Genomic DNA, 13,444 nt, shown 5'->3' with positions numbered 1-13,444 from the left:
TTAAAAGGTATTTTGCTGTAAATTTTGTTATAAATAAATAAAATAAAATAAAATAAAATAAAATAAAATAAAATAAAATAAAATAAAATAAAATAAAATAAAATAAAATAAAATAAAATAAAATAAAATAAAATAAAATAAAATAAAATAAAATAAAATAAAATAAAATAAAATAAAATAAAATAAAATAAAATAAAATAAAATAAAATAAAATAAAATAAAATAAAATAAAATAAAATAAAATAAAATAAAATAAAATAAAATAAAATAAAATAAAATAAAATAAAATAAAATAAAATAAAATAAAATAAAATAAAATAAAATAAAATAAAATAAAATAAAATAAAATAAAATAAAATAAAATAAAATAAAATAAAATAAAATAAAATAAAATAAAATAAAATAAAATAAAATAAAATAAAATAAAATAAAATAAAATAAAATAAAATAAAATAAAATAAAATAAAATAAAATAAAATAAAATAAAATAAAATAAAATAAAATAAAATAAAATAAAATAAAATAAAATAAAATAAAATAAAATAAAATAAAATAAAATAAAATAAAATAAAATAAAATAAAATAAAATAAAATAAAATAAAATAAAATAAAATAAAATAAAATAAAATAAAATAAAATAAAATAAAATAAAATAAAATAAAATAAAATAAAATAAAATAAAATAAAATAAAATAAAATAAAATAAAATAAAATAAAATAAAATAAAATAAAATAAAATAAAATAAAATAAAATAAAATAAAATAAAATAAAATAAAATAAAATAAAATAAAATAAAATAAAATAAAATAAAATAAAATAAAATAAAATAAAATAAAATAAAATAAAATAAAATAAAATAAAATAAAATAAAATAAAATAAAATAAAATAAAATAAAATAAAATAAAATAAAATAAAATAAAATAAAATAAAATAAAATAAAATAAAATAAAATAAAATAAAATAAAATAAAATAAAATAAAATAAAATAAAATAAAATAAAATAAAATAAAATAAAATAAAATAAAATAAAATAAAATAAAATAAAATAAAATAAAATAAAATAAAATAAAATAAAATAAAATAAAATAAAATAAAATAAAATAAAATAAAATAAAATAAAATAAAATAAAATAAAATAAAATAAAATAAAATAAAATAAAATAAAATAAAATAAAATAAAATAAAATAAAATAAAATAAAATAAAATAAAATAAAATAAAATAAAATAAAATAAAATAAAATAAAATAAAATAAAATAAAATAAAATAAAATAAAATAAAATAAAATAAAATAAAATAAAATAAAATAAAATAAAATAAAATAAAATAAAATAAAATAAAATAAAATAAAATAAAATAAAATAAAATAAAATAAAATAAAATAAAATAAAATAAAATAAAATAAAATAAAATAAAATAAAATAAAATAAAATAAAATAAAATAAAATAAAATAAAATAAAATAAAATAAAATAAAATAAAATAAAATAAAATAAAATAAAATAAAATAAAATAAAATAAAATAAAATAAAATAAAATAAAATAAAATAAAATAAAATAAAATAAAATAAAATAAAATAAAATAAAATAAAATAAAATAAAATAAAATAAAATAAAATAAAATAAAATAAAATAAAATAAAATAAAATAAAATAAAATAAAATAAAATAAAATAAAATAAAATAAAATAAAATAAAATAAAATAAAATAAAATAAAATAAAATAAAATAAAATAAAATAAAATAAAATAAAATAAAATAAAATAAAATAAAATAAAATAAAATAAAATAAAATAAAATAAAATAAAATAAAATAAAATAAAATAAAATAAAATAAAATAAAATAAAATAAAATAAAATAAAATAAAATAAAATAAAATAAAATAAAATAAAATAAAATAAAATAAAATAAAATAAAATAAAATAAAATAAAATAAAATAAAATAAAATAAAATAAAATAAAATAAAATAAAATAAAATAAAAACCAATTTCACTTTTGAACACGGACTATAAAATACTATCCAAAGTTCTAGCGAACCGTATTCGTAAAGTAATAGGCATCTTAATAAATGAAGATCAAACGTCTAGCATTCCAGGTCGCAGTATTTCTTCTAACATAGCAATAGTTAGAGATGTAATACAATATTTTGAAAAACACAACTCTCCTCTGGCTATAGTTTCCCTGGATCAGGTGAAAGCGTTCGATAGAGTAAACCATAACTACCTGTATAAAATATTAGATCACACTGGGCTCGGCCTATTAATCTCTAACTTCGTAAAAAAAACCTATTCAACTGCCGAAGCAAGAGTAAAATTAAACAATGTCATAACCTCAAAATTTAAAATTTCAAAAGGTATAAGACAAGGCGACCCCCTGTCATCCTATCTCTTTAATCTATCGTTGGAGCCTTTTTTATGTCATCTCCGAGACAAATTACAAAAAGAATCAGTAAATTTACCGTTCCTGTCAAAACCGCTAGTTCTTCAATCTTTCGCTGACGACTCTAGTAATTTCGTGACAGCAGAAAATGGATTTAGTATTATTAAAACGGAATGTCTAAGATACGGAAGAGCTAGCAATGCTAGTTTCAATCTAGAAAAGAGCAGCGGCCTCTGGCTTGGTAAATGGAAGGGCAGAACCGACTCTCCTCTGGGGATCTCATGGAGCAGCAAGAAAATTAAAATTCTCGGCTTAGTTTTTTCAATAGGGAAAGATTTCTGGTGCGAATCTTTAAAAAAAATATCCAGTGACATCTATATATCGTTAGAAAACGCTAAACGCATCGTAAAAAACTTATCGTACAAAGCAAGAGCTCAATTATGTAACAGTATTCAAAGTAAAATTAATTATTTGCTACCTCACATGGAAATACCTAATGATTTATCAGAGTCGGTTCAAAAAAAATGCTTAGAAGTTATCTGGCAAAATGAAAATAAGCACTGGTGTAAGGCCAAGTTCACAACTCTAAGAACATTCGAAGGAGGTTTCGGTCTACTGAACTTAAACATTCAATGGAAGAAATTTGCCTTTACCAAAATAAAAAAATCATTAGAATCTAGAGGTCATACTATTGAACTCGAGTTCCTAATACATTATTTGAAATCAACAAATAACATGAATATTGACTTTTCAATTCTTAGTCTTAAGGATTATATCCCATTACTGGACAACTTACCGAGCTACTATCAAAGTCTTTTTACCTTTTGGAAATCACTACCAATTGTTCTGACTAAGCCCTCTAATCTTTCAAGTTTACTAAATTTACCGATCTGGAAGTGCCCCTTCTTAAGCCTCCCATTATACCACCCTAAATGGAAATCAGATGGTTTCCTATTTTTTCGTAACATTTTCAACACCGAGGAAAACTCTTTTGAATTTTCAAACAATGGACAAAATCTCAGTGCCGCAACAACACGAGCGTTGACGCGTCAAACCACTATGATCAAAACGGATCTTTTTCGTGAATTCCCGCCAGAGTTTTTCGATAAAGAAAATCTGGGAGAGCCAATATCTCTAAACTTTCTTTTAGAACTAAATATTGATGATTGTGAAAATGAACTTATAGTGAACTGTGAAAACTCCAAATTACAATCCTTTTTAAATCCAGTGCCGACCTTTTACAAACAAAAACCACTCGAGATAGTAAATGAGTATCTTGAAAATCCAGACTTGTGCAATATAAACTGTAAAATTATTTGGAGTAGTTCATTCACTTATCATGAAAGCAATATTCTTTGGCGTCTGTTGTACAGTTTTGTAATAACCCCTCAGTTAGCTTCCAAATTATACGGATTAAAACCAGAGTGCCCGTTCTGTAATTATACTGTAGGCGATACTAAACATATGTTTCTTAAATGTCCAATAATTTTAACCTTTTTAAACAAAATAGAAATTTTAATCAGAAACTACGATAAGGATTTTAAATTAAATGAAGTAAATTACTGGATTTATAGACCAAGTGTTAAACCATTTACTAGCATTACTAAAATAATTTTCGGTATATGTAAGCTTTCTATTTATTTTAGTTATCACAAAAAAATGAATAATTGTACAGATGACTGTTTAAGCCTTATTGAAAATCATTTTGTATCGCGTTTATTGAAATTCTCACACATGGAAAAGGAATGTTTCAAAAAATATAACATATCGCTCTACCCAGATTTTATATCCAGTGGTTTAGTTAAAGAAGAAAATGGCGTCACCTTCTTAAACTGTAAATTTTAGAGTTATGAAAAAGTTGTTGAAAATGTTGTTTGTTGCTTTTTGTTAATTGTTTTTATTTCATGCTTTGTAAATTTTAAAAAGGTTTTTTTTTAAATAAACGCTTACTCCAAAGTGAGTAAGCTTAAACTGAAAAAAAAAAAAATAAAATAAAATAAAATAAAATAAAATAAAATAAAATAAAATAAAATAAAATAAAATAAAATAAAATAAAATAAAATAAAATAAAATAAAATAAAATAAAATAAAATAAAATAAAATAAAATAAAATAAAATAAAATAAAATAAAATAAAATAAAATAAAATAAAATAAAATAAAATAAAATAAAATAAAATAAAATAAAATAAAATAAAATAAAATAAAATAAAATAAAATAAAATAAAATAAAATAAAATAAAATAAAATAAAATAAAATAAAATAAAATAAAATAAAATAAAATAAAATAAAATAAAATAAAATAAAATAAAATAAAAATGGGTATATGCATGTACATTTCGGTAAATATTAGTATAATGTGTAAATTGACAAAATTTTACCCAAATTAACCTGAATTTACCCAATGTACAATTTATTTTTAAATATTCCCCCCCCCCCCCCAAAATCAGCGATTTCTTCATGTTAATTTCTATTGGGAAAAGTAGATTTTAAGAAATCAAAAACATTTTTGACAATGCTATGGCAAAACTAAAGCCCATCGAAACTTTTCCTTTTGGGAAAGGTCTACCTATCCCCCGAATTTAAAGCAACTGTCGGCTCTATCATTGCCACCTGTATTATGAAAAGGCCCCTGTTATTAGAGATGGCCATGAATCTATTCGAATCTTCGAAAAAAATTACTTTCGCGGAGAGCGTGGAGCCATCTATTAATGGGAACGGAAGCTTAAATTCAAAATAGCGAAACAATAACGTCGTCAGAGAGCCATTATAGAGTATTATATTTAGACCACTTTTACTCTACTTTGTGAACTTTAACCCAAATTATATATCCCATATAATATATATTGTAAACGATTACTATAATTGAAGTTATTGACAAATTTACAAACGAGCCAATCAACGCGAAGCATATTTTTATGTCCCGCCTTTGGTTTTGATTTCGACGCTAGCGACATCTGTTGAAAAAAGAGCTACTTCACCTAGAGCCAACACTTGCTTTAAACCAAATCGGTGAAAATCACCTCGGGTCGGCTCCTTGTTAGTCAAACCAAAAGTAAATAGGGGGAGAAAGTCTGGTACTTGGGTCCAACCGCCCGACGTCTTATTTGAGGGGTAAAATTTTTGGGCTTCGGAAATGACTTCCCCCTAGCCTCTTTACAGGGACACAAAGGTATCGGTTGTACTCCGCCACGATGAAAAATAGTTCTCTATAAAATACGTCAATATTAAACTTTTGCTTTCGATAATTTGGTTAAATTAGTTCCTAAATAAAGTAGATATATGATAGAAACTAAAATGCGACTTTTTAAAAATAATAACACGACTTTTGAAAAGATATAAACCGTAACTAGAAAAACGTTCACTTAAATCGTGGAGAGCGTGGCGCCATCTAAGAGCAGAGATCGGTACTAATTGGTATATCTACGATGTTAAGGCCTAACAATTTGCAAGTTTAACTGAAATAATAGATATAGCTACGAGTTGTTTTTGTTTATTTTACAATTGATATAGTAATTATTAATTAAAATCAACCGTTATCGAAGGAAATAATGGTCATCATTTGACAGAGAGACTATTTGAAATCGCGAGGCGGTGACATGGCTGCCAGGGAATAAAATTCAAAATTTTCATCTTGAGCGCGGACCGGAATACCACAAATGCACTGCTTCGCGCGTACTGCGCTATCCTTATTGGTTAGAAATATCACGTGATCACTAGCTCTTTAAAAAGGGTGTCAAGCATGGTGGAAGGTAAAATCTGAAGGCAGTGATAGACTTTCTCCCCCTATTTACTTTTGGTCAAACTGGGTTATCCCTTTTGGGGAAATGGAGTTTTGACAAAATCGTAGAAATATTTTTCGACCCTTTTCAGTACTTTCTTGATTCCAAAGCACTCAGCAGAGCGTAACGCAATAGCTAAAAGTGTAGTCCCCTACTAAATATTTAGTAATATTGAAGGGAAAGTCTCTGTATATTTATTTTATTTACTTCATAAAAGATGGTCTACCCGCATGACCCTAGTGGACGTTGGCCGGGCATGCCCCGTCAGTGGCAATCGGTTTACCCGGACAAAGGGCAATCTAATCTCCGTCCCTCATATCTGCCATTCTGTCCCAGGCTGGTTATCCTCCCCTTAAATCAGAATCATTTCCAATCTGCGGCGCCGGAGAGATATTGTCATCCTTACAGAGTGATATTCAGCAATGTTTTAACGGGAACTTCGGCGGCTTTGAGAGCACTGCCATGTTCACTTGACGAAACGCTACCAAAGCGCTAGGAATGCGTGGACGTTCCCGTTTCTAACTTGGGTTGCTTAACTTCATCAATAATAAAGCGTAAACGCATTTTGTAGATTGCTTTTTATCACCCTCCGTCATTGAATCGACGACAGAATTCTCTATACGCGAAAAAATGTGTCTTTCAATACAGAGATTGAGCAAGTACCAAGATACGTCTACGAAAAACATCTATAGACGCGTACGCAATAGGCTATACTTTCTTACGGGAAATATGGGTTTTACTTCAAAGCAGTGTTGTTAAATTTCCAGAAAAATAAATGCGGAAAATTTTCGCAAATCGGAAAAATAAAAAATTGAAACATAAATTACATTTTAAGGGTTTTTAATGTTTTTAATTTTTTATCGATATAAAATGGCTAATCACAGTAAGCATACTACCTTGGATTAACAATAGTAGTGCCTACCTTCATATATCACTTGGATTAAATCTGACAAGCAAATAAATTTTGCGACAGCAGCGCCGCTTCGGCGAAGTTAACGGAGAATTTCCGAAACTCCCGTAACACGTAGCCTTCTTCAAGGCAGAACCCGTAAAAAACACTTAGGAAATGCACGCGGAACGTTATAGAGTGATATATAAAGGTAGGCACTACTATTGTTAATCGAAGATACTACAAAACATTAATAGTGTTACATTGTTAATCAGTTTAAACTAGTCTAGAGGTTTAGTTTTACTTTTAGATTTGAAAAAAAAAGTGACGCAAATTCTGCTTTATTTAAATTTGCAAACAATATTAGACTAATCATGGAATGAAAACTTTTTTTATTTTTTCGGAAAAATACGGAAAATGTTCCGGAAAAAGGCCTCGGTCATTTTATATTGGCTTAAATTCACCACGATTAAAAATAAAGGTTTTATTTCAGACCTCTAAAGTGGTTAAGACTTTTTCAAGGTATAGCCATAGAACAAATTTAAACCTTCCGCTCTCCAAATTCAGTCCTTTTGTGGAGTGTTTAAGCACTTAATTTACACTTTGTTTAATCCATTTTACTTCATAAACGGTAACAAGTTAGACCTTTAAACTCTATTTTGAGACCATTTAATTATTCAATACGACTCTATATATTAACCATTAACATGGCCAGATTAAGCTGGTTTGCGCTCGAGGACAATAGCCGCAAAGGTAATTGCGAAACATAAAATGTCATTTAAGTATCTCGACTCCCCTATTTGAGCAAGCGTATCTTGACGCCTTAATCGATAACCCCTATATTTAAAATCTGTAACCACACTTTTAAAGACTTAACTGTTGTTAATTATTCCACTTGATTGGAATTTCTTGTTTATTTTAAAGAAAATATTCTAAAAGGAAATAACGTAGTATCAAATACTAGTCTCAAAATTGGTCTCTTCGTTTAAGGGAATTAAATGGGTATTTAAAAGTTCTAAAAATACCTAAATGGTTCAAATTAATCAAAAGATCAATTTTAGTCGTTTTATAAACCTTCATTTTTAATAGGTAGCACTATAGGTTAAACAGTCGGTGCACAAAGAAGCTATTCGCGACCGAAAACTATCGCTACGCCCCGTTTGATTCGCCATTGAAACCTAGTTGTCTATTCTCTAGCTGTAATTTGAATCCACTAATTTTTGGCTTTAATTATTTTTATTTTTTATTCTAGCCCCCCCCCCCAATTAGGTAGCTATTCGGACTAATAAAAACATTATTTAACTGGATAACGGTATCAGACGGTATCAGTGATGCAAGTGTATTTATTTATTTAAGATTTATTACGTCTTCTCCCCGCACATTTTAAGTGCCATCTTGTGTTGTTAAATTATAGTACTAAAAAAGGGACATATATATATGCTAACATGTTTTTAACCTAACTAGCGCCAGTTACCCCTATAGCTTCTGTTACACCTAGTGGCAGAAATGACAAATTAGGTGATCCACCGTAAATATTGGAGCTTTACAACGCGATCGTTTACGGGCATTAGCTTCAATGTCCAACTTTATATCGGGTCGTTCCCGGCGCACCCTCCGCATTATCGCGGCGCCAGGGGTCTCTGTAGTAGAAGCGATTGGCCCGCCGTCCCGCGAAACTCCGGTGCGCCAGGTTCGCTCTTCATCGGAGGCAATCGAAAATTAATTACGTTAACTGCGCCCCTTTCAATGACTTTCCCCGCGCTGCACCCATCGCCACCCCCCCCCCTTCCCCCTATTGTGTGTCTCCGAGATTTGAGGGAGAGGGGATTCGCCCCGAACGACCCCTGGCGGCGACGGAGAGCGAGGTTGTCGAAGCTCACTCCCCCGGAAGATGATAATTCGAGTCTCGCTCTTTTCCGGGGCTCCTAATCCGGGCCAACTTAAATCCGATCTCCGGAACCAACACTATCCCCCACCCTCGACCCCTCGTCATCCGTTTCGCCCCCCCGTTCCAATTAATCCGACCATATATTTATACTAAATACTTGCCACGTGGTTTTGTTCGCATTACGCTCTTTACTATTTGGAGAACTGACGATACAAGGAACATATTTCAATAACTGAGAACATACTAGTATTTTTTTCATACTAGCAGGTACGGGTTTGTTATTTTTAACAGTTTACTTGTGCCCGGAATTTTTAAAGGTTTACTTGGGCCGGGAATTTTAAAGGTTTACTTGGGCCGGGAATTTTTAAAGGTTTACTTGGGCCGGGAATTTTTAAAGGTTTACTTGGGCCGGGAATTTTTAAAGGTTTACTTGGGCCGGGAATTTTAAAGGTTTACTTGGGCCGGGAAATTTTAAAGGTTAACTTGGGCCGGGGATTTATAAAGGTTTACTTGGGCCGGGAATTTTTAAAGGTTTACTTGGGCCGGGAATTTTTAAAGGTTTACTTTGGCCCGGAATTTTTAAAGGTTTACTTTGGCCCGGAATTTTTAAAGGTTTACTTGGGCCGGGAATTTTAAAGGTTTACTTGGGCCGGGAAATTTTAAAGGTTAACTTGGGCCGGGGATTTATAAAGGTTTACTTTGGCCCGGAATTTTTAAAGGTTTACTTGGGCCGGGAATTTTTAAAGGTTTACTTTGGCCCGGAATTTTTAAAGGTTTACTTGGGCCGGGAATTTTTAAAGGTTATAACTCGGGCCGGGAAATTTTAAAGGTTTACTTGGTCCGGGAAATTTTAAAGGTTTACTTGGGCTGGGAAATTTTAAAGGTTTACTTGGACCGGGAAATTTGAAAGGTTTACTTGGGCCTTGAAATTTGAAAGGTTTACTTGGACAGGGAAATTTTAAAGGTTTACTTGGGCCTTGAAATTTTAAAGGTTTACTTGGGCCGGGAATTTTTAAAGGTTAACTTTGGCTGGGAATTTTTAAAGGTTTACTTGGACAGGGAAATTTTAAAGGTTAACTTGAGCCGGGAATTTTTAAAGGTTAACTTGGGCCGGGAATTTTAAAGGTTTACTTGGGCCGGGAATTTTTAACAGCATGCTCCTCCCCTTTAAGTGCAATCAAAACAGCCCGGTTTCTCATTGGTTCTCTAAAACTGACGTGTTCCGACGCCATTGAAACTCAGGACGGTGACGTTTTCACTCCCCCCTCACGTGCCATTCTGTCCCCAGGGTAGGTCACTCCGCGAACTCGGTGTACACTGTCGTACCTCTGACTGTGCTAATAAGAGTAACAGTAACTTTAACAGTACTAAGTACTCGAACTCGGTGTACAAGTCATCTGAGAGTGTCTTACCCCTCACCCCAGGGCACTGCAGAGACATTTCGGGCCCTGTGTCAAATGATGTCATCGCTGGCCTTTTAACTGAAATTTTCAAGAGGGAGTACTGGTGAAGGGGCCCCATAGTACTGGGGTCCCTAAAAGGCATGCTTCCGGGCCCTTTTTTCGCTGGGCCTCGGGGATTTCCCTCTGCCCCCCCCCTCTGCACGGCTGTGAATGCCTCCGGATAGTCTCAAGATAGTCACTGTCTTTAAGTATAACCAAAAGCTTAATATATATTATTTACATAAGAAGTAACTATTTCTAGGCCACAAAAAGTGAAAAATTTACCTTAGGATATTTCATTGGGGATAATTTCCCGCTCAATCGCGGATGTGTACAGCTCATCACGACTCGACAATTTATAGCGCGCACTACTTTTCATAAACATGTCAAATGTTAAAATTACGCTGCGTAGGAATATGTACTAATTAAAAAATCATTTTCCCGATGTAATTCGTGACCCAGATAGGTATCGGCAGGAATTCATACCTCTACTTGGAATGCCTATCGTGGCAAATTTTCGTCTCGATGTGGCTGACGGTTTTTTTGACATATTTATGTTAACTTAACAAACAACAACGTGAGAGGGGAGCGCGCGCAGAGGGGATTTTTCTCTCGTAGGTGGCGCCAAAGCCGTCAGAGTTATCTTACCATACGCGATACGCCAGGATAGCATTCCAAGTAGATGTATGGATTCTTGGTAGCGGCTAAAGCAGACGCTATTAGTTTTTCCTCATCGTTATTCGTAAATTCGACTTAATAATGTGAATTACATTTTATTATAAATTTTTGCATCATTTGCTTAAATTTTGTTAAGTTTATTTAAGAAAAAACGTTCTTATGACTTAATTTCTCTGTAGCAGATGCTAGATCATAGGCGCTACCTTTTGGAGAAGCTAGCGCCGTTACGCCACCTAGAGTCATTTCGGTCGCGAATAGGTTGTTATGTTATGAATTACGTGCAGCCCATGATAGTACAATATAGTGAAAATATTTTCATAATAATAAAATTTCGAAAGTATTCCAAAGACGAAGAAATATCTAAACATAATAATAATAATAATAATAATAATAATAATAATAATAATAATAATAATCAGCTAGGCTAATACCCAAGGCACCACCTAAGTCATCAAGCGACTTTTAAAGCCATTAATTCAGGTGGCCGGGTTACAATGCGTAGGAGGGTCTATTAATGATATGATAACTTATAGAAGTAAATTTTTTTGAGCAGCTAGCTTAGAGCATAGCGCCGATTTGATTTGGGTGTGAAGGGGCAAAAGTTTTTTCTCAATTTTGAAAATTTGGGAAAAAAATCCAAAATGTGTTTTGGATGGGGAAAAAAGCGGCGGGATTAAAATTTATCGGCGGGGGCGTCAGCCATGAACCGAAAAGTAAATAACTCGGCGGCGGGATTAAAATTTAACGGCGGCGGCGTCAGCCGTGAACCGAAAAGTAAATAACTCGGCGGCGGGATTAAAATTTATCGGCGGGGGCGTCAGCCATGAACCGAAAAGTAAATAACTCGGCGGCGGGATTAAAATTTATCGGCGGCGGCGTCAGCCGTGAACCGAAAAGTAAATAACTCGGCGGCGGGATTAAAATTTATCGGCGGGGGCGTCAGCCATGAACCGAAAAGTAAATAACTCGGCGGCGGGATTAAAATTTATCGGCGGCGGCGTCAGCCATGAACCGAAAAGTAAATAACTCGGCGGCGGGATTAAAATTTATCGGCGGGGGCGTCAGCCATGAACCGAAAAGTAAATAACTCGGCGGCGGGATTAAAATTTATCGGCGGCGGCGTCAGCCATGAACCGAAAAGTAAATAACTCGGCGGCGGGATTAAAATTTATCGGCGGCGGCGTCAGCCATGAACCGAAAAGTAAATAACTCGGCGGCGGGATTAAAATTTATCGGCGGCGGCGTCAGCCATGAACCGAAAAGTAAATAACTCGGCGGCGGGATTAAAATTTATCGGCAGCGGCGTCAGCCATGAACCGAAAAGTAAATAACTCGGCGGCGGGATTAAAATTTATCGGCGGCGGCGTCAGCCATGAACCGAAAAGTAAATAACTCGGCGGCGGGATTAAAATTTATCGGCGGCGGCGTCAGCCATGAACCGAAAAGTAAATAACTCGGCGGCGGGATTAAAATTTATCGGCGGGGGCGTCAGCCATGAACCGAAAAGTAAATAACTCGGCGGCGGGATTAAAATTTATCGGCGGCGGTGTGAGCCATGAACCGAAAAGTAAATAACTCGGCGGCGGGATTAAAATTTATCGGCGGGGGCGTCAGCCATGAACCGAAAAGTAAATAACTCGGCGGCGGGATTAAAATTTATCGGCGGCGGCGTCAGCCATGAACCGAAAAGTAAATAACTCGGCGGCGGGATTAAAATTTATCGGCGGGGGCGTCAGCCATGAACCGAAAAGTAAATAACTCGGCGGCGGGATTAAAATTTATCGGCGGGGGCGTCAGCCATGAACCGAAAAGTAAATAACTCGGCGGCGGGATTAAAATTTATCGGCGGCGGCGTCAGCCATGAACCGAAAAGTAAATAACTCGGCGGCGGGATTAAAATTTATCGGCGGCGGCGTCAGCCATGAACCGAAAAGTAAATAACTCGGCGGCGGGATTAAAATTTATCGGCGGCGGCGTCAGCCATGAACCGAAAAGTAAATAACTCGGCGGCGGGATTAAAATTTATCGGCGGGGGCGTCAGCCATGAACCGAAAAGTAAATAACTCGGCGGCGGGATTAAAATTTATCGGCGGCGTCAGCCATGAACCGAAAAGTAAATAACTCGGCGGCGGGATTAAAATTTATCGGCGGCGGCGTCAGCCATGAACCGAAAAGTAAATAACTCGGCGGCGGGATTAAAATTTATCGGCGGCGTCAGCCATGAACCGAAAAGTAAATAACTCGGCGGCGGGATTAAAATTTATCGGCGGCGGCGTCAGCCATGAACCGAAAAGTAAATAACTCGGCGGCGGCGGCTAGGTTCAGTTCTTACCATTTAAAAAATATGCACAAAACAGGTCTAATTTATATACAGGAGGTTATGTTA

This window comes from Leiobunum rupestre, chromosome 11, assembly GCF_980474605.1.
Source record: "Leiobunum rupestre chromosome 11, qqLeiRupe1.1.hap1, whole genome shotgun sequence".
NCBI classification, from domain to species: Eukaryota; Metazoa; Arthropoda; class Arachnida; order Opiliones; family Sclerosomatidae; genus Leiobunum; species Leiobunum rupestre.
Note: the sequence above shows the minus strand (reverse complement) of the source record.